The 19,148-nt window shown below is 41.7% G+C and overlaps 1 protein-coding gene across 3 annotated transcripts in view; it reads right to left on the bottom strand.

Annotated features, from left to right (window-relative positions):
• SMPD3 (sphingomyelin phosphodiesterase 3) overlaps positions 1 to 19,148 on the bottom strand; it is a 309,102-nt gene that overhangs the window by 145,891 nt on the left and 144,063 nt on the right. For all 3 annotated transcript variants that reach the window (XM_077455429.1, XM_077455421.1, XM_077455438.1), the window contains exon 2: positions 13,373 to 13,449. The gene's annotated coding sequence lies outside the window, so the exon portion shown is untranslated. The remainder of the gene's footprint in view (positions 1 to 13,372; positions 13,450 to 19,148) is intronic.

The raw sequence follows: 19,148 nt of genomic DNA, 5'->3' as shown, positions 1-19,148 counted from the left end.
CCCTGCAGTCGATAATGGGAGTCTTTTCCAAATTTCAATTTTATTTTTAAATTTAGCTATTAATGGGACAACTTTATCACTTATATATTTATTGGGATCTCTTTGCCATTTGCATCCTTAGCAAAATTTAGCAAAATGATGATCTGATGAGTCACTGGCAAAGTGCTACAGCTAGTGAACAATTTAATCCATTAAAGAAGACAAAGAAACTAGGTCCCATATATGTCACATCATTTAAAAATGCTCCTATAAAAAAGGACGTTGGCGTTGTTTTTTTTTTTTGCAAATATCATTTTTATTAGTATTTCAAATAACAAAGAAAACAAAAACAAAAACCACATTTGGGGAGAACCCCAAAACAAACAGTAATAAGGAAAACAAAGGAAACAAAAGAGGTCGCAGCCTCACAAACATGCTGTATATGTAGTGGCATGGCAACATATGAAGTATTAGTAAAACACGTCCTATCCACCGACCTTGGAGGACTTGGACTGTTAGAGATGCTCCTGCCTCCCTCTAAAAACAAAACGGGCATGCCGAGGCCTAAACCAGCGCCTCACGTTGGCGTTGTTGACTAAGCCTGTAGAAACAAAAGCAATATTTGTTTGTTTCTTTTTAAAATGCTTTTTTTCCCATACCCTCCTTGAGCACTGAGTAATTAAAAAAAATATTACTGAAATTAGACATTATATAGTTATTTTGGCAGGTCACTTCCTTTAACTTTTGGTTCTACTTTAAAGGAGAAGTACAGCCAAAGCTCATTTGGTTGTACTTTTCCTGTGGATCGCAGGAGTGCAGTTAATTCTGCACTCTTGTGACCCATTGTCAACTGATGTGACAGAGCCTGTTCAGGCTGAAGCAAGATTGGGACATTATGGTCGGGATGCGCCCACAACCCTGTACCGAGACCTGGCTCAGCCTCTCAGAGAGCTGCTGAGTGCTTGATTCTGTTTAGGAGGGAGCACTGGGAACCGAGTGATCAGCGGTCTTTCATTGCTCAATTCTCACCCTTAGAGTCTGACAGATTCAGCATCGATGTTATTTCTTGGAAGAATCATAGATAGTCCCCTGGTTGTGAACTTCTAATATATCCTTGGAAATAACAAAATGCAACATAATAGAATAAGCAAACAGCTTGTAATTGTATTCAATATAATTCCATCCAGAGCTCAAGCGTTAAATCCCTGCAATTTACTGACTATAATCTCTGCATACCTGCAGGAGGAAACTGAATTTTACCGTGTTCTTCCAGAGCTCATATTCACAGAAGTACCATATATAAGAAGTATACCCTATGTCTGTGGTCTCCAAACTGTGGCCCAGGGGCCAGATGCGGGTCTGTCTTTACCTGGCCCCTGGGGAACTATTCTCCCGACTGATAAAAGACACTATTCCTCCCACTGCCATCAACATGGGGCATAATTCCTAACACTGACACCAAAATGGGGCACTATAACCCCCCCCCTCCAATATCAAAGATGGGGCACTACTTACTTCCACTAATGCCAGGACAATTTCTACCACAGCTGGCCACAGTCCAGGCCCCCTCAACTCAGAAAGACAGTAAACTGGCCTTTTGTTTAGACCCCCCCTGCCCTATGGTTTAATAGTAAATGTTGTCTTGATTGGAGTATGGATGTCAGACCACTTGGATATGGCAGGGCAGGGCTGAGAAATAATAAGCTTTGAAAACAGCTTTGATTGCCTACAGTATGCTATTGGCAGGATCTGGTTTAACTTGGTCCTTGGCCACTAGTTATTAGATGAGGCTTCTTCTCTCCTCTGCTCTAACCAGACTCTGAGTAACTTTCACCTGGTATGACCACCTGTTGTCCATCTCTTGCTTCGTATTTTGGCCCTACCCTCACCTGAGCATCGCCTAAGGAAAGCATGTTTAAGAATGCCTACTACTAACATGCACTGCTGCTTCATTGTATATACTCAGCCTAGATGACTCCCAGACCCTTTCCTAATTATCCATTATTCTATCCTGTGGTTTTTCATTCTTCAGATTTATCTCCTGCTGTTGGGTTGCTCCTTGTCCTTCTTATCTATTCTTGTGATCTTGATCCTGTTGTTACTTTGGACTTTGAGTTAATCTATATCAGGTTTTGTCTGCCTTCTTAGTTCCTGACTTGTTCTCGAGCCTTCTATTCTGTCCTGCTCCCTTAGTTAGTTTGACGTTGGTCTGAATGCTACCCCCTGTAGCCTTTTACGGTTTATTGCACATTGTCCTGTCTCATTTACTTGAAGCTCTACATATACAAATATACAAAACATATACTAAAAGATGGATCAGGTCTGATTGTGTTTGGTACCCTTGGCTTAAATACCTCCAACCTTCGGACACTCGAAGAGTGGGGGTATGGGCAGCGGGCTCTCTGACGGACGTCTTGGGTAACTTGCTTTTCTTTCTTTTTTTCTTCTTTTCTCTTTTCCCTTCCATTTTCTGCTTTAAATATACCGGTATATGGTTTTCATATTTGCTATTTGGTATGAAGTACTTGGAAGTGATTGTGACCCACTTTGGCTGGCCAGTGGGTTATGGAAATGCTGTGTGGTCTTTCTGAGCGCCCTGGTAGGGTGGTTTGTCTGTGTGACAGACAACTGTGTGACAGACAACTTCTTGTGTTTTCCAATTAATGGTTAAAGTTGATATTATGATACACTATTTTGCTGGTTATGTTTACCAATTATATATCGATATCAACCACCTGCGCCGTGGGACTTTATCCTCTCTATTTTTATAATACTGTTTGTGTATGAGTTGTATACTCTCCCATTTATTCATAAAACCTTAATAAAAAATATTGAAATAGAAGGAATCACATAAACTATTTTATTACATTTTTGTAAGTTTATCACCATTCATTCAAATTTTTATAGCATTGAAATACATTTCTATCAGGGATTTACCTATTCGTAAGCCATAATCTCCAATGTATACATCTTGAAACTCTTTCATAGACTGATAACTAAAGGTTGAGGTTTTGCAAGTAGAACACTGAAAACACATGGATGCAAAATCAGGCTGACACTAAGCAGCAAGTATACAAATGATGGATGCAGCCTTAAGTTTTACAGTCTGGAAAGAAAACAAGCCTGTGGGTGCACAGCTCTTATCTACTGCCACCTGCTATGTTTCCATGAATCTCAGATGGCTAATGGGTTAATACAATTGAGGAACAGCAGTGAGAGCTGAACAGTCTGTCCCCGAATTGCCCCGTTGCCGGGCAGCCGTCCAGAAGATCGGGACATTGTCTAAATAAGCCGATATTTTCCAAGTCAGAGATTTGACAGCCACCTGTACACAATGTTTTCACCAGTTTTATGCTAAAACACTGTCACGCTATCCCAAAGGTGGCTTTCAGGAGTTAGGCATTCATCTTATGCTAAAAGGCTGTTTAGCATATTTATTGATGTTATACTATTCTGTCAATTTTAGGCAATTTTTTTTTGTACGTTCTTCCTTGCTGTTAACATAAAAAAGCAAAGGGGTCTCATTACTGGACTGCAAATGTACCAGTATCCCTCCATGATTAAGTTGTACAAACACTTTGGTGGAGGAGTTGACCCCTATGGTGGCTGAACGTATGTTGCTGGGATTTTAATTTTATGCTAGGAAAACAATAACCCTGACACGGAAAAAAATCGACTCCTCCCTACAGTTTTTCCATGTGGCTGTACGTGGTCAACTTTGCAATACCACATTATAAAGACACATACTGTACTACTGTATAATAGAGGGTGTCCACGGAACTTTCACAAGGTCTGATGACTTAACGGCATATACTGTATGTCTGGTGTTCCATCCTAAGGGTTAAATACTTTTTCAGTATTATTCAGATATGTCATTCTATTACAGTGGGAGGGCATGTATGTTGGGTCTGACCTGGTGGGGTTGCTATTCTGATCTTATTTTATGAATGTATAAGAGTGAGCCACACACATACATTCTTGTTCTTTAGTTTTTTGTTTTTGTGTTGTTTGTATCATGAACTGGTGGCGACCGTGTGGTGCTTTGGCGGTCTGCCTAGGTTTCCCCTGCGTGGCTGAAAATTATGTTTACTTGAAAATTCAATAAAAAGTTGTAGGAACACTTAGCCTCCAATTCCAAATCCTGAAGCCTCCAACTCATTAAAGTTGCTCCCACCACTTTATAGCTGTACATGTGACTCCCATGTAGAATTTTTCCTCACTTATTAAAGTTGTTCTAAAGTCAGACATTTTTTTTTAAATCAAATTGTTTTTTATTGAATAATAAAGTGTTACAAGCCATACAGAGACAAAGAGTGTAATAGTACAATAAGGCTGAACCCTCGGCCAAACATGGTCCAATAGTCCACTTGGGACAATTATACAGAAGATCAATTCAGTGCTAATCTTTTTTTTTTTTTTTACCTTAATGCATACTATGCATTAAAGTAAAAAACTTTCTGAGTGCAGCCTCCCTTAAATCTAACTGAGCCCAATCCAGATTCCAGCACTGTGCCCGAGAGTAGGATTGCTGCTCTGTCTCCCTCTTTTTCCTCACTGGCTCAAAGACACCAATGGCTCCTGCTGCTGTCAATCACATCCAGTGAGGAGGGAGCAAGGGGGCAGGGCTGAGCTGCAATGCATATGTCAATGGACACAAATAGCACAGCTCGGGATTGAGTCTGCACAAGTGCCCCCATAGCAAATAGCTTGGGGAGGAGCCAGGTGCATCAGCGGGGGACCCGAGAAGTAGAGGATTGAGGCTGCTCTGTGCAAACCCATTGCACAATACAGGTTAGTAAAACATGTTATTGTAAAAAAAAAATCCTTAACAGTCACTTTAAAGCAGTAGTAAATTGCATTAAAAAAATTGGGCCACAGGCAGTTTAATTTATAATGTGCTAATATGCATTGCAAACTAGCACATTATGACAAACTTACCACCGCTGTCAGCGTTGAAGGGTTCCTTCTGGGTTCGCAGGCTTCAGCGATATGAATGGCCGAGCCGGCAATGACTTCACTCCAGCTCATGCACTGAAGGCGCTTCCATCTTCCGCCATCTACCCACCGGGTTCGCAGGCTTCAGCGATATGAATGGCTGACTTGTCACTAGTCACTTGTCACTTTTTACAACATGGCTCTGAAGGAACAGCGTGGGTTTACCGATCCTTCAGAGCTCATGTGCCAGTGAAGTCACTGGCTGCATCTAAAGTAAATATCTCCCAAATGGTGCATGTTTAGGAGCTATTTACTGTTCCTATAGGTAAGCCTTATTATAGGCTTACCTATAGGTAAAAATCATACAAGAGAGTTTACAGAGATGACAGGTTTAAAATTTGTAAAAGCTCATTGCACATATTTGTCAACAGACCCAGTGTAGGTTTTCCTGCACCTTTATTCAGAAGGGCAGTTAACACACATAGTTTCAGTGAAGGAGGGCTTTGTACAGCAAGTCCATGCACGAAACAAAAAAATCAGCTCATCATAGCCACTAACTAATCTCCAATCAGTTCCTGGTTCCTGTACATTTTTTAGCTTTCTGTCAGTAGTTAGCCCTTTCACCCAGCAGCAAGCACTGACAGCAGAGAACGTTAAGAGAGAGACTGGAGAATTTACTCAGGCCACACATGGAGTGATTTTTCTTTTTTTTTTGCAGTTCCTGATGCATCTGCCCAGTGGCGACTGGCGCTCCATTTTTTTCGGGGGGACAGCAAACAAACCAACAGCCACCACCCTCCCCACAACATTTGGTTGGTCGATCTCCCCCACCCCGTCACTCGGATGGTCGATCACCCCCCCATCACTCACTCATCCGCCCACCAGCCCTTCACTTAACCCATCTGGGTGGCGGGCAGCTTCAGCTCCTTCCTCCGTCTCCTCCACCACTGCGGCTTCCCCTGTATCTCCTTCTTCTCTGCGGCTTCCTCCTTGGCGGCCAACATGGCCGGTTCTCCTCTCGGTCAATCGGTTCATAAGACCCACTTCCTGATTGGCCGGGAGGAGAATATTGAATATTGATTCGCTATTGTCACACAACTGGGTGGGCTCAGGGCGCAGTGCTCTGCGCCTTGAGCCTACCCTTTTTTTTAAGCCAATAAGAGCCTCAGGCTATAATCACATTCTTCCAAAAAAAGATTATGTGCAGGGTGCATGGATTAGGGGAGCAGCGCCCCTGCGTCCCTTATGGATGGGCCTCCACTTCACCTGCCTGAAATCGAATTCCCGGTTGGCTCTGCTGGCACTCTTCAATCCGACATCATTAGATTTTTTGGAAATCGAAAGAGCCAGATACAAGAGCATCACATGCTGCCATTGTTCATGTTTTTTGACAGCCATTGCTGCTGGCTGTCAGAACACAATAGCAGTCAGGTTAGATCCCTCCAACCACACTACTTAGCAAAAATGGGGAAATCAATATAGTTCACTTGCTTTGTCCACGAGGCTAAATGAGAGAAATGTTACAGTGTATGGTCAGCTTTCGTTAGCTCACATAAAAATGTACAGAGATAAGACTAATTAATGAGGTCCGGCTACCAGGTATGATGTGGACCGAGGAGTGGAGGTCCCAGATAGCAAGGATAACTTGCCACAAATTTGTGACAGTGTTGAATTGTAAGTCTGTTAACTTGCTGCACATTTTCACTGGCAATTTGTACACTTGCAGAGCACTTGAAGCACAAGTTCTAGTTGACACTTTTCCAATTTGTAGCACATTTGCGTGGCGAGTCTCTAGCAAGAGCAAAGTTGCAATGGCGAGTCTACAGCAAGTGCTCTGCAAGTCTACAGCATGAAAATTTAGCCACAGTGACCCCTGTGGTGGGATGACTATTGCACAACATAACTGAACCAGAACTTGCAGCATACTAGCACAATGTTCACAAAGAAAGTAAATCTGGAGTCATGCAATGCAGACTTGCCGCAATTGTACAACAAATTTGTGAAGCCTGGCAAGTCTAGCAATAGGTTAGCAAGTTGTTTTCAAACTTGCAGCACAATTGCTTACTGGGGTTAGCCCATCAAAATCTCTATAAGGCCTCTTTCACACTGACGTCCCGTTCAGGCCCGCCTGTCAGTTTTTCAGGCGGACCTGAACGGGTGCTCCATAGAGGTCTATGGAGCGTCGGATGTCAGCAGTGACATGTCCGCTGACATCCGACCCGCTCCGATCTGAAAAAGTGTAACGGAGGAAAAAGCTATTTTTCCATCCGTCTGCGGATCGGATCGGGTGACGACGGGCACTGCGGGCCATCGTCATCCGATCTCCCATAGGGGAGAGCGGCGCTGTGACAGATCCGTCCCTGCGTAGTGTGCAGAGACGGACCGGTCATCTCCCTGCTCAGCGGGGATCAACGGAGTGATCCCCGCTGAGCAAACGGATATCCACGGGGCGGATCAGAACTGATCTGCCCCGTGTGAAAGGACCCTAAGGCTGTGCTCACACCATAGCTGCATGCGGCTCACAGCAGGGATCTGGTGCGTCCTGGTTCAAAGTTTCAGGTCCGATTTTAGCCCAAATGTTTGGCTGAATTCGGACCTGAAACAGACAAAAAGACGCACAGGGCTCCTGTGCAAATTAGAATTTGCATTGGGGTGAATCCAGCCTAAAGCTTCCGGGCTCCTGGAACCAAAAGAGTTACTATTTTGAGAAAGAAAAGGTCTGTTTTCTCAAAACCAGTCACAAACCCTGGAGCCCTTCACCATGTGTAGGTGAGAACCCTAGGTGACTTATACATACCATTCACAATCCGTCCTGCCAGTGTCAGTGTATATTTATGTATATACATCCATTCAAAACTAATATTTCAGGTTTCTGCTCTATGAACTCTATTATTTTGAATCACATGCTGGCTTCTTGAAGCATTAAGTTAAATGCTATGTCCCATTGGTATCACCTCCTTCTTCTAGACATGGAGGTACAAAAGTCTGTTGGAAACACAGTCATTGCTGCATTAGTGACTTAATACTGAGTGCATTAACAGTTTCAAAATGGAACGTTACACATAAATATTGTGCATTAGACTTATCTCAGGGGAACAGGATCAAAAATGCTAATTACTGTTATTTTCATTACTAGAAGGGATTATTTTTAGGTGAGCATGTGCGGTTTAAGACACAGCGTGTGCAAATTGTGACATCATCACCCATGCCGGCATTAACCCCTGCTATTTCATCTGCAGTTAATGCATTAGTCAATGACAAGAGGAAAGTAGGTGGAATGAGCTCTAATCTGAAGTCATCTCAGTCGCCTACAGTTTCCCTGCGAACATACAAATACTCTGGGAAAGTTAATTGTACAAGAAGACACCAATATTTTATACAATTCTGCAAGCTAATTCACACACAAAGCATTACTAGGCATCGCATAAACAATCTTGCAAGATCCCAGAGGAGTTCCTTTTGTAGGAAATGGATGTTAAAGGCATTTAGCTCCATTTAAGTGTTTCAGAAACAGCAGTTCTGCATATCTCATCAATCAGCACAAACAGGTATCACTTAACACAAGCAGAGAACACTGTGGTCTGACCTCCTGGCAGACTCTCTCAGGAAATCACAGGGCGGCAGAGTCTGAGTGCATGCAAACACACCCATTAAATGTAATGTTTCAGGCAGTGACTTACTTAAAGTAGAACCCTAGGCCAAAAAACAAATTCATGTATGAAGTACCTGGTCTTTCAGTCTAGACTTTCAATACACCAACCTGAAGTGGCACTTTGTTCAATGTCAAGCCCTGGCTTTGGGTAGTGGAGTTAGAATCCAGAACACTGATAATTTTGGGCCTCATTCCATTAATGAGATGCATCCCCGTTGGCACACACCACCAATACTTCCTTCTAAGCCCTACTCCTTTCTACCTGGTGTTAAAAGCTGGACCATAGTCTAATGCAGCCTTTCTCAACCTTTTCAACATAGTGGAACCCTTGAAATAGTTCTCCAGTCTCAGGGAACCCCTGCTAAAAAGTAGAAATCTACAACTCATGATACAATAGTGTGATGGTCAGTTGGAAGAATGGTCCTTACACTTGTGGTCATTGGGAAGAATTACCTCCTTACCGATTGCTAAAAAGATCAATGGTGTCAGTGGGAACTTATCTGAGAGGCAGAAATTGCCCAATCCTGAAGGAAACCCTAGCAACCTTTGGAGGAACCCTAGTTGAGAATCACTGGTCTAATGGATGTAGGGAAAGTTTATGGACTGTTGTCCATGCCTACAAGATAAAAATAAATAAAAAATGTATATGATAATATAAAATAAGTGTAAAAATAATATAATATAAGTATTTTATATATATAAGAAAAAAGATGGGACTCGTACTCCGATGCAATATTTTTACTGATACTTTATAAAAATGTACAGCCTGACGAAGAGTGTTGTTGTTTGCAACTGTACAGTGGCTTGCTTATAGATTTGTAAATTTTTCTAAAGTATCAGGAGTACGAGTCAAGTCTTTTTTCTTCAGTCTATTATCGGTGGAGGAATGGGAGTGGGAGTCCACCCATATGTATATGAATGGGAGTCCACCCATATTGTCAAATACTTCGATAACAAACAATAAAGAAAGGAAAGTAACCCACCCGTTCATTTGATATATATATATATATATATATATATATATATATATAATAAGTGTAATAATAATATATATACCAAGTATATAAAAGCTGAACTCTGGAATCAGCCTTTTATGGCACCCCAATCACTCCCCCTATGTACTGTTATAATTGAAAAAAAAATTCAAATGACTTACTTTGGTGGATAAAAAATTACTTTTAAGTGGGGTACACACTATAGGAAAATCAGGAAAACGATCGAACGGGTTTCTCAGCAAGTTGGAACTGAGGATAGAAATAATGTGTGCAAATTCTAGAACAAAAAAGCCTTTTTTTTGGTTATTTGTTGTTTCTGATCATACGCAGTCTTTCGTATCTGATATTTCTTGTATTAAAATCGTACGAAAATGGTATACATTCGACAAAAAAACGCTCTTTCTAGTATGTGCACTATACGAAAATAGAACGATCGTGCCTCGTACAGGATTTTTCTTCCCATTTTCTCATAGTGTGTACGGAGCTTACTGATCAACAGGAGTATACTCTGGTATCTGCCAACATCCTTATACATATAGATAAATTATAAATATTATCTCCCTATTTTGTTTGGGTCTTTAAAGGCAGAAATGTATCAACTGTTTTTAAAAGAATTGAAACAAAGATAGATGTACAATTCTTTTAAAAAAAGTTGATGCATTTTTGCTGTTAAAGTCCCAAGCAAGATGGGGGGTAATATTTATAACTTACTGTTACTGACATCATTGCATGTCTCTGTAAAGTTTGGCATGCTGGGAGGAGGGACCACTGCGTTGCCCTATAGCACATTCCTTGGGCCTAGTTGCGCCTCACAGGATTACATATACATGAATTGGCCATCAAAGTGGTCCATAAGTTCATATGTTGGGACAAACCTGCAGACCACCAGCACAGCCTTTTGTGAATGCCAAGGAAGGCCATGGTAACACAACCACTCTACTCATGGGGAAAGAGCAGTGGTGACTGTATTTTCTGCAGTCCCTCTGCATTCTGCATGGCATAGTGTAAATTGAAATACTCAAATCAGGTAAGATTTGACAAGTTTAATGAAAGATCGGGACTGTTGTAGTAATACAAAATTATTGTTGATTGGAACCCAGCTTTAAATTTATGCCTCTGGTTGTTTAATTTCATTTTAGCTGTACCATCTATAAAAAAATATATGATATACCCTAATGTTTGAAGCCTATAGCAAGTAATAGACTATCAGTATTCCATTTTTTGTGGGCTGCAGACAACAACTAGCCATTGGACAAAAAGCAGTTCCATCCAACATTAACCCTTTCAAACAATCACTGGACTGGATTCACATTTCTGCATTTTGTATTGCAGCATGTTTGCAGAGCCTTTACCTTCAAAATAGCATCAATTCTTCTAGGTACACTAGCAAAGTTTTTTTGAAGAAGCTTGGCAGGTAGGTTGTTCCAAATATCTTGGAGAACTAAACACAGATCTGTGGATGTAGGCTGCCTCAAATACTTCTTTTTCTTTATGTAATCCCAGACGGACTCGATTATGTTGAGATCAGGGCCCTGTGAGGGCCAAACCATTACTTCCAGGACCTCTTGTTCTTCTTTACAGTGAAGATGGTTCTTAATGACACTGGCTGTACGTTTTGGGTCGTTGTCCTGCTTCAGAAGAAGTTTGGGGTAAACACCTCCCTAATTGTATGGCATGATGGATAAGCATCTGTCTGTAATTCTCAGCATTGAAGACACCACTAAACCTGACCAAATCTCCAACTTCATTTGTAGAAATGCAGCCCCAGACTTGCAAGGAACCTCCACCATGCTTCGTGGTTGGCAGCAGACACCCATTTTTGTACCGCTCTTCAGCCCTTGGGTGATCAAACTGCCTCCTGCTACAGCCAAATTCCTAAGTTTTCATGTGTAGCTGAGTAGCTTAGCCTTGTCTCCATGTTGGAGGTATGGCTTTTAGGCTGCAATTCCTCCATGAAGACCACTTCTGGACAGATATCTCTGGACAGCAGATGGGTGAACCTGGCTCCCAATGGTTGCTGCCAGTTCTGTGCTGATGGCTCTACTGGACACCTTCAGATGTCAAAGGGAAGTAAGCACGATGTGTCTTTCATCTGTTGCATTAAGTTTCCTTTGTCAACCACTGCTTCTACGTTTCTTTGTGCTTCTTCAAAAGAGCTTGAAAAGCACATCTTCAAACCCAAGTCTGTTTTGAAATCGTTGTCTGGGAGAGACCTTGCTGATGCAGTATAACTACCTTATGTATAGTTGCTGTGCTCAGTCTTGACATGGTGTATGACTTGTAACATGAAACTGTCTTCCACACCCTCATCTTAGTAGCAGAGTTTGGATGTTCCTCACCCAGTTTTAGGCCTCCTACACAGCTGTTTCAGTTAATGACTGTGTTTCAACCTATATATGAAACTGCTGATTAACAGGTGCTTGGTATAATTGTTTAATCATACACCTGACGCTAATCCTACAAAATCCCTGACTTTGTGCAAGTGTACGAATTGATGCTGGTTGGAAGACAAAGGGTAGTCACACCAAATATTGATTTAATTTAGATTTTTCTTCTGTTTGCTCACTTTACATTTTGCAAATTGATAAAATAAACTATTTAAATATATATTTTTAAACTCCTTTTTATTTTATAGCATTTCTTCACACCTGCCTAAAACTTTTGCACGGTACTGTATATATGGAATAAATAAAATGCCATGCCATCATCACGAATAATCCTTATCATTTAGCGTCCTCTAACAAATGAGCACACATTTCTCAGCTTTGCATGCTTCTATCATTGACTTCCTTTGTAGCTCTCTGTAATAAGTTGCTCAACATCCCAGAGCTACAAAGTGAGTCGATGATGGAAGACTTCCCACTGCCAAGAGCTGTGATCGCAGGTCTGATAGTTAAATAATGCCCAGCAGCTGTCACTGTCTGCAAGTTCCACTCTGACTTGAATGGGGGAATATCTTCACTCAGGGTCACATGCCCAACATATAATTTTGTACTTTTCAGATCCCCAGCCCAATCCTTCCTTGTATGTGGGAGTAGCTATATGTCACTGGTGAGAGGACCACAACAGCTCTTATATTTACCTCCTCTGTTCAGTTGGTTTTGCACAGAGCGGCCCCCAATCCTCCCATTCTGGGGTCCCCCAGCAGCGCTCCAGGCTCCTCCCCTTCTCGAGTGCCCCCATGGAAAGCTTCTCTCCATGGGGGCACTTGTGTGGATGCACTCTTGAGTTCTGTCGCTGTGTCCATTGACACAGACAGCAGGACTCGGCCCCGCGCCTGCCTCTCGTGTCAATGAATTAGATTGGCAGCAGTGGGAGCCAATGGATCCTCCTGCTATCAATTTATCCAGTGAGGACCCAAGACAGTGACTGGAGCTCCTGTGCTCATACCTGTCAATGGAAAAAGTAAAAGGGGGTCTCTGGGAGGCTGCTGCACTACAGAAGGTTTTTCACCTTAATGCATAGAATGTATTAAAGCTCAAGGGTTTTCATTGTATACTCCCTATCATCGTCCTCTCCTTGTTACTTCCAATCATCGGGCCAAGCTTACCTTGACAGCTGAGAATTGGAATGAGGCTATCTGCTCTTTTTCCTTCAGTAACAATTACATTTTTGCATATTAGGTTAGAGAGGGGCTATGAAGAATAGATTAGGTTTAGCAAACTGATTTAGGACTGTTTTAAGACAAAATAAACTACATTACAGGATAAAGAGGATGACAGATCAATATATTTCACATTAAACCAGTGTCAGAGACTAAGTATGAGATAATTCTGGCTCAATATAAACGATAAGACACAAAGTAACTCACCGGCATGAACCACCGACTGCCCAGGATGGATTCCACAATGCCCTCGGAGGGTTTTATCGCATCACCCAATTTCCTGCCTGTATCGGAAAATGACAAAAGGAGTTAATGCAGAATTGTAGAATTCCAAATTTTCATCTGTATGACTTAAGGGGAAAAGCAATGCTCATATTGTAGCAGCCTAAATAAACCAATTATAAATCATTTTACAATATTCTGGATACATTTGTGATGTCTGGCATTTGATTTATTACTATCAATCTAGAACACTGTAGAGCGACAGAGTAATTATTATTGGTTTAAGGTTCAACAAAATCTAAGTTGCTAGCATAAAGATAAACTCTGGCAGTTATAGAAGACACAAATGAATGCAATTCTTTATTTAATAATACATTAATAAATTTATTTATTTATTTTATTTCTAAAGTGTAAGTTCATTTTTCCAGAAAAAAAAAAATGAAAAAGGTGAATTAATCACAACCCCCCCCAGTCCCCGTTTCATAGGTGATGAGCTGTCAGTGCCCACGCAGCTAGTGCAGTGGTCCTGGGATTTGAAATTCCAGCTCTTCTTCCTTTTTTTTCGTCAGGGCTTCCAGGATGGATCAGAGTAATTCTGATTGGTAAGTGCCAACACAGAGCACCAATCTGAACCATCCTGAAAGCCCTGCAGAAAGAAGGGGGAAACAGCAGGGATTTCAAATCCCCAGACTGCTACAATCAATGCATGGGTACTGAGAGCTCATCACCCATGGAGGTAAGTACAGTGAGAATTCGGGTGGGTGGAGAGGGTGTAGGGCAGTGATGGTGAACCTTGGTACCCCAGATGTTTTGGAACTACATTTCCCATAATGTTCAACTACACTGCAGAGTGCATGAGTATCATGGGAAATGTAGTTCCAAAACATCTGGGGTGCCAGGGTTCACCATCACTGGTGTAGGGTGTTAGTTCACCTTAAAAAAAAAATTCTGAAAAGGTGAACTAACCCTTTAAATGCAAACAGTATGAGTATCTAGATATGGCTAGTCTTAAAGCTTTTTATTGCCCCTGTACATCAGATCTCAGAACAGGAGAGGAAAAAGCAGCACAGTGCTAACAAACAGCAAACTTATAGTATAAGAAAGTAGAATGACAAAGAGATGCGGTCATTGTAGCAAAGGCTGCTTTTTCAATTTTATCTTTTATTAGGCAATTTTACGAAATTTTTGAATGGAGTTCTGCTGTAGTCAAAATGTACTGAAATTCGACAAATAAAAAATAGACCTTAAAAGGCTGAATAACACCATGAGGGATGCTCATGTATACTAGAGAAGACGTAAATGGAGGCGTTGCTTTTGAAACCAATTGAATTCCAACCATAACTTTTCTGATGCTGGAAATAAAATCTAAATTGTATGCCTGAATGATTGTTATAGTTATTACACTTACATCCCCTTTCCCCTGGCTTTTACACATCTTCCAAAGTAGACGCATCCATCAACTGAAAGCAAAGCTCAGTGGTTGCTAAAATATCAGTCCTGGGAGTACCAAGCCATTAATAATATATCCAAACGTGTTGGAAAACTCTATACCATACAAAGCCAAGCAAGGTCTTTTTGTAGGCACAACATATTTATTATGAAGAACTTTTTAGCTTTTAGCATTTTAGAATTAAAATGTGTCTATTTTAAAGGATAACCACACCTTAAAAAATCTTGGGTAGCTAGATAAAATAGTGACAGACATGACAGTTAGGCCCCTTTCATACAAGCTGTCCGATCAGGTCCACCTGTCAGTTTTTCAGGTGGACCTGATCAGACCCTCCAGTCTCTTCTTTGGAGCGACGGATGTCAGTGGAACACATGACAACCGCCACTATCCACACCGATCCTGTCCACCAAAAACAGAGGGATGGCGGTCCTAGTCCCTATCCATCCAGTGGATCAGAGTGGATGGCATCAGATGGAAATTGGCAGGCGGTCCGCTTCCATCTGATTGCCCCATAGAAGAGAGCAGGACTGTGTCCATGTCCGCTCTGCATAGTGAAGTGGACATGGCCCTGTCATTTGCCTGCTCAGCGGGGATCAGTGGAGAGGTCCCACAATGAGCAAGCAGATTCTGCTTAGCGGAGGCGACCGTGTGAAAGGGGCCTTGGGGTAAAGTCCAGCTCCAACTACCAGTCCCTGGGAGTCAGTGCAGTGTTTTTATTGTCACACAGAGAGGATGTCTTGGGGGGAAAGGGTCTGTGTCAGGCTACTCATAATTTAATACAGGCTAGACCACACACAGAGCCTATCTCTTGCTTCTGCTTTCAGCACATGTGCATGCAACTTTTACAGGCATAGGGAAAGCCAGATAATGTAATGAAAGATTGAGATGTGTGTATTGGCTCGTACACATGATCGGATTTTTTGACAACATGCAAATTAGCTGTTTTAAGGAAACATCCGACTGTGTGTACGCTCCATCAGAAAAACTTTTTTAGTTTTCATCGGACTTTTGTTGGCTGTGCGAACGGACAGACTTTTTGACAACATAAGTCCGATGGAGCAAAGTCTGATCGTGTGTACACAAAACCATCAACATGCATGCTCAGAACCAATGCAAAAGATCAGACAGCAATACAGAAGTTGACCAAAGGGTGACGCCGGAGTAATTGAACGTCCGCTTTTGAAGTGTCGTCAGTACATTGAAATGTCACTACGTTCGTTTTTGTTGCATAAAAAGTCAGATTGTGTGTATGTAATACAAATTTATGGCCAACGCCCTTTGTACAAAAGTCCACAGGAAAGTTTGTACAAAGTCCGATCGTGTGTATGAGGCTTTACTCTTATGCCCTGTACACACAGTCGAAAATTCAGACGGAAAAGGTCCAATCGGATTATATTGTTGGAAAATCCGATCGTGTGTGGGCTCTTTTGGACTTTTTTGAGCAGGATCTCAAGTTTTCCGACAAAAAAATCTGATCTGACTTTTTCCGAACGTTTGTAGAGAATTCCGATTGGACAAAGTGGCACGCATGCTCAGATCAAATTATGAGACCAAAGCTATTGGCTACTAGCCTGAACGTAGTCCCGTCATAACAAACGAACATCATCACGTTCCGAACGATCGGATTTTCCGACAACTTTGTCTGGCCGTGTGTATGCAACACCAGTTTAGGACAAAATCCGATGGATTTTGTTGTCGGAATGTCCGACCGTGTGTACAAGGCATGACAGCATCAATAAGATGCTCTAAAATTAAGCTACATGCACCCAGTTCATTCTGTTTCTCTTTCTTTGAGCTCAGTTCCACTAATGCTGCATACACATGATCGGACATTCTGACATCAAAATCGTGGATTTTTTTCCGAAGGATGTTGGCTCAAACTTGTCTTGCATGCAGACGGTCACACAAATGTTGTCGGAAATTTTGAATGTCAAGAACGCGGTGACGTACAACATGTGTGGATGGGCCAAGAAAAAGGAAGTTCAATAGCCAGTGCGGCTCCTTCTGCTTGATTCCGAGCATGCGTGGACTTTTGTGCGACAGACTTGTGTACACACGATCAGACTTTCCGACAACAAGTCTTGTTGTCGGAAAATTTGAGAACCTGCTCTCAAACATTTTGTGTGCAGAAGTTCGGACAGAAAATGTTCGATTGAGCATACACTCGGTCGGACTTTCAAACAACAAGCTCTCATCAAACATTTCCGGTCGGAAAGTCCGACCGTGTGTACGCGGCAAAACTGGTGTATATGCAGTGCTGAAAACATGCTATAAGATACAATTTATATGTTGTAATTGTGTATATATCCTGTTAAACTCTCTTTAAAGTGGGGTACCCCCTAAAAAAAAAAAAATTTAAAGTCAGCAGCTACAAATAATGCAGTTGCTGACTTTTAATAATCGGACGCTTACCTGTCCCAGGGTCCAGCGATGCGGGGGGAACGAAGCCCCTCCTCGTTCCCCGCTCCGCTCGTGGCGCCGTCATGCGTACAGTGGGCACCCGGCTGTGGCTTCTTAGCCGGGCACCCACTGCGCATGCGCGAGCGGCGCAGGCCGCCGTGATACGCCATATAGTCACCTGGGACACATGACAGGTCCCAGGTGAATGTGTGGCGCGAGAGGAAGTGATGTCACCAGCCCGGGCAAGGAAGAAAGTAGACTACTAGGGACCCCCTAGCAACAGGTATTTAGAGGTGAGTAAAAAAAAATGTTTTTTGCCAATTATTTAATTTTTTTTAAAGAATTTTAAGCAACTTTTTATTTTTTGGTGGCAACACCACTTTAATTGCCATGATGATTGAATACAAAAATGTATTCAATGTGTATTTTTATTAGACCCTTTTACTTTGACAATGCAAAATAAATGACTTTTCCATCGTTAAAGTCTTTTCATGTAATGGATTTCCTATCTATACCAGGGAAAAGGTTTTCCACATTTCAGAGCAGATTTCTGTTGCGAGTTCCCGGTTGGTCGCTATGATGACATCACAGGAAAACCCTAACCTGGTTAACTTTTACATCAGGAGGTAATGAGCTGCCTAATTCAATCAAGTCATGTGGAAGAGTGATGGCGGCTCAGTGTCCTGAACACCAAGATTGTCAATTAGCAATAAATCAATTAGCAAAGATGGGATGGAAACAAGAGCGGCCGAAACAATGATAAGGAATGGAAAGAAGAAAGAAAAACGGCAAATTATCATTAGAGAGATCCATATAGCGGTATCAATGTTATGTGCTGACATTAAATAGCCTGGAAATGTATGTATATGTCAGATAGGAAATATCCTTTGGCCTTTGTGTGGTTTTTGATTATGAGAGCTATTTTAAGCATTGATATCATTTTTTTTTCATTTTCTCTGAATACTAGCTTATTCGGAGCTTTAAATCTCAATTAAACTTTAAGTTTTGAACACATAAATACATTCCAAGTGCATCAACACAAAAGGTGTCTAAAGTCTCTGTTTTTTTTTTTTTTTCTTAAAGCAGCCACATCCTGAGTAGAAAAGCCCGTCCCCTGTCCACATGCTGTGGGGGGGGGGGGGGGGCGGGGGGCTTGCTCTCTGTAAGGGAATCAGCAGTCTCTGCAGAGTCTCAACATGTCATATTCCCTGCCAAGCCAGAGCCATAGCCCTGCAATCAGAAAAACTCAGGTTGCCTGTTAACTGGAGAGCGCCGGCCCTGATTAAAAAGCGGTGTGTTGGACCTCTGCAGAGAGACCAGTGCTTCCACACAAACAGCAAGCATTCTCTGGAAGGGGACAGGTTTTTCTACTCACATTGTGGCCTACTTTCCAAAGAAAAATAACTGGAAGACTTTGACACATTTTTAACCACTTCAGCCCTGGAAAATTGTACTCTCATTCCTGACCAGAGCAGTTTTTGCGATTCGGCACTGCGTCGTTTTAACTGACAATTGCGCGGTCGTGTGACGTTGCACCCAAACAAAATTGACGTCCTTTTTTCCCCACAAATAGAGCTTTCTTTTGGTGGTATTTGATCACCTCTGTGGTTTTTATTTTTTGCGCTATAAACAAAAAAACAGCGACAATTTTGAAAAAAAGCGCAATATTTTTTATTTGTTGCTATAATAAATACCCCCCAAAAATATACATAAAACAAATTTTTGTTCCTCAGTTTAGGCTGATATGTATTCTTATACATATTTTTGGTAAAAAAATAAATCGTAATAAGCGTATATTGATTGGTTTGTGCAAAAGTTATAGCGTCTACAAAATAGGGGATAGTTTTATGGCATTTTTATAATTTTTTTTTTATTAGTAATGGCGGTGATCTACGATTTTTATCGTGACTG

Source organism: Lithobates pipiens, unplaced genomic scaffold (genome assembly GCF_037356315.1).
Source record: "Lithobates pipiens isolate NorthernLeopardFrog02 unplaced genomic scaffold, aLitPip1_a1.2 Scaffold_10, whole genome shotgun sequence".
NCBI lineage: Eukaryota > Metazoa > Chordata > Amphibia > Anura > Ranidae > Lithobates > Lithobates pipiens.
The sequence above is the reverse complement of the archived record's forward strand: the minus strand, read 5'-3'. Positions and strand labels throughout refer to the sequence as shown.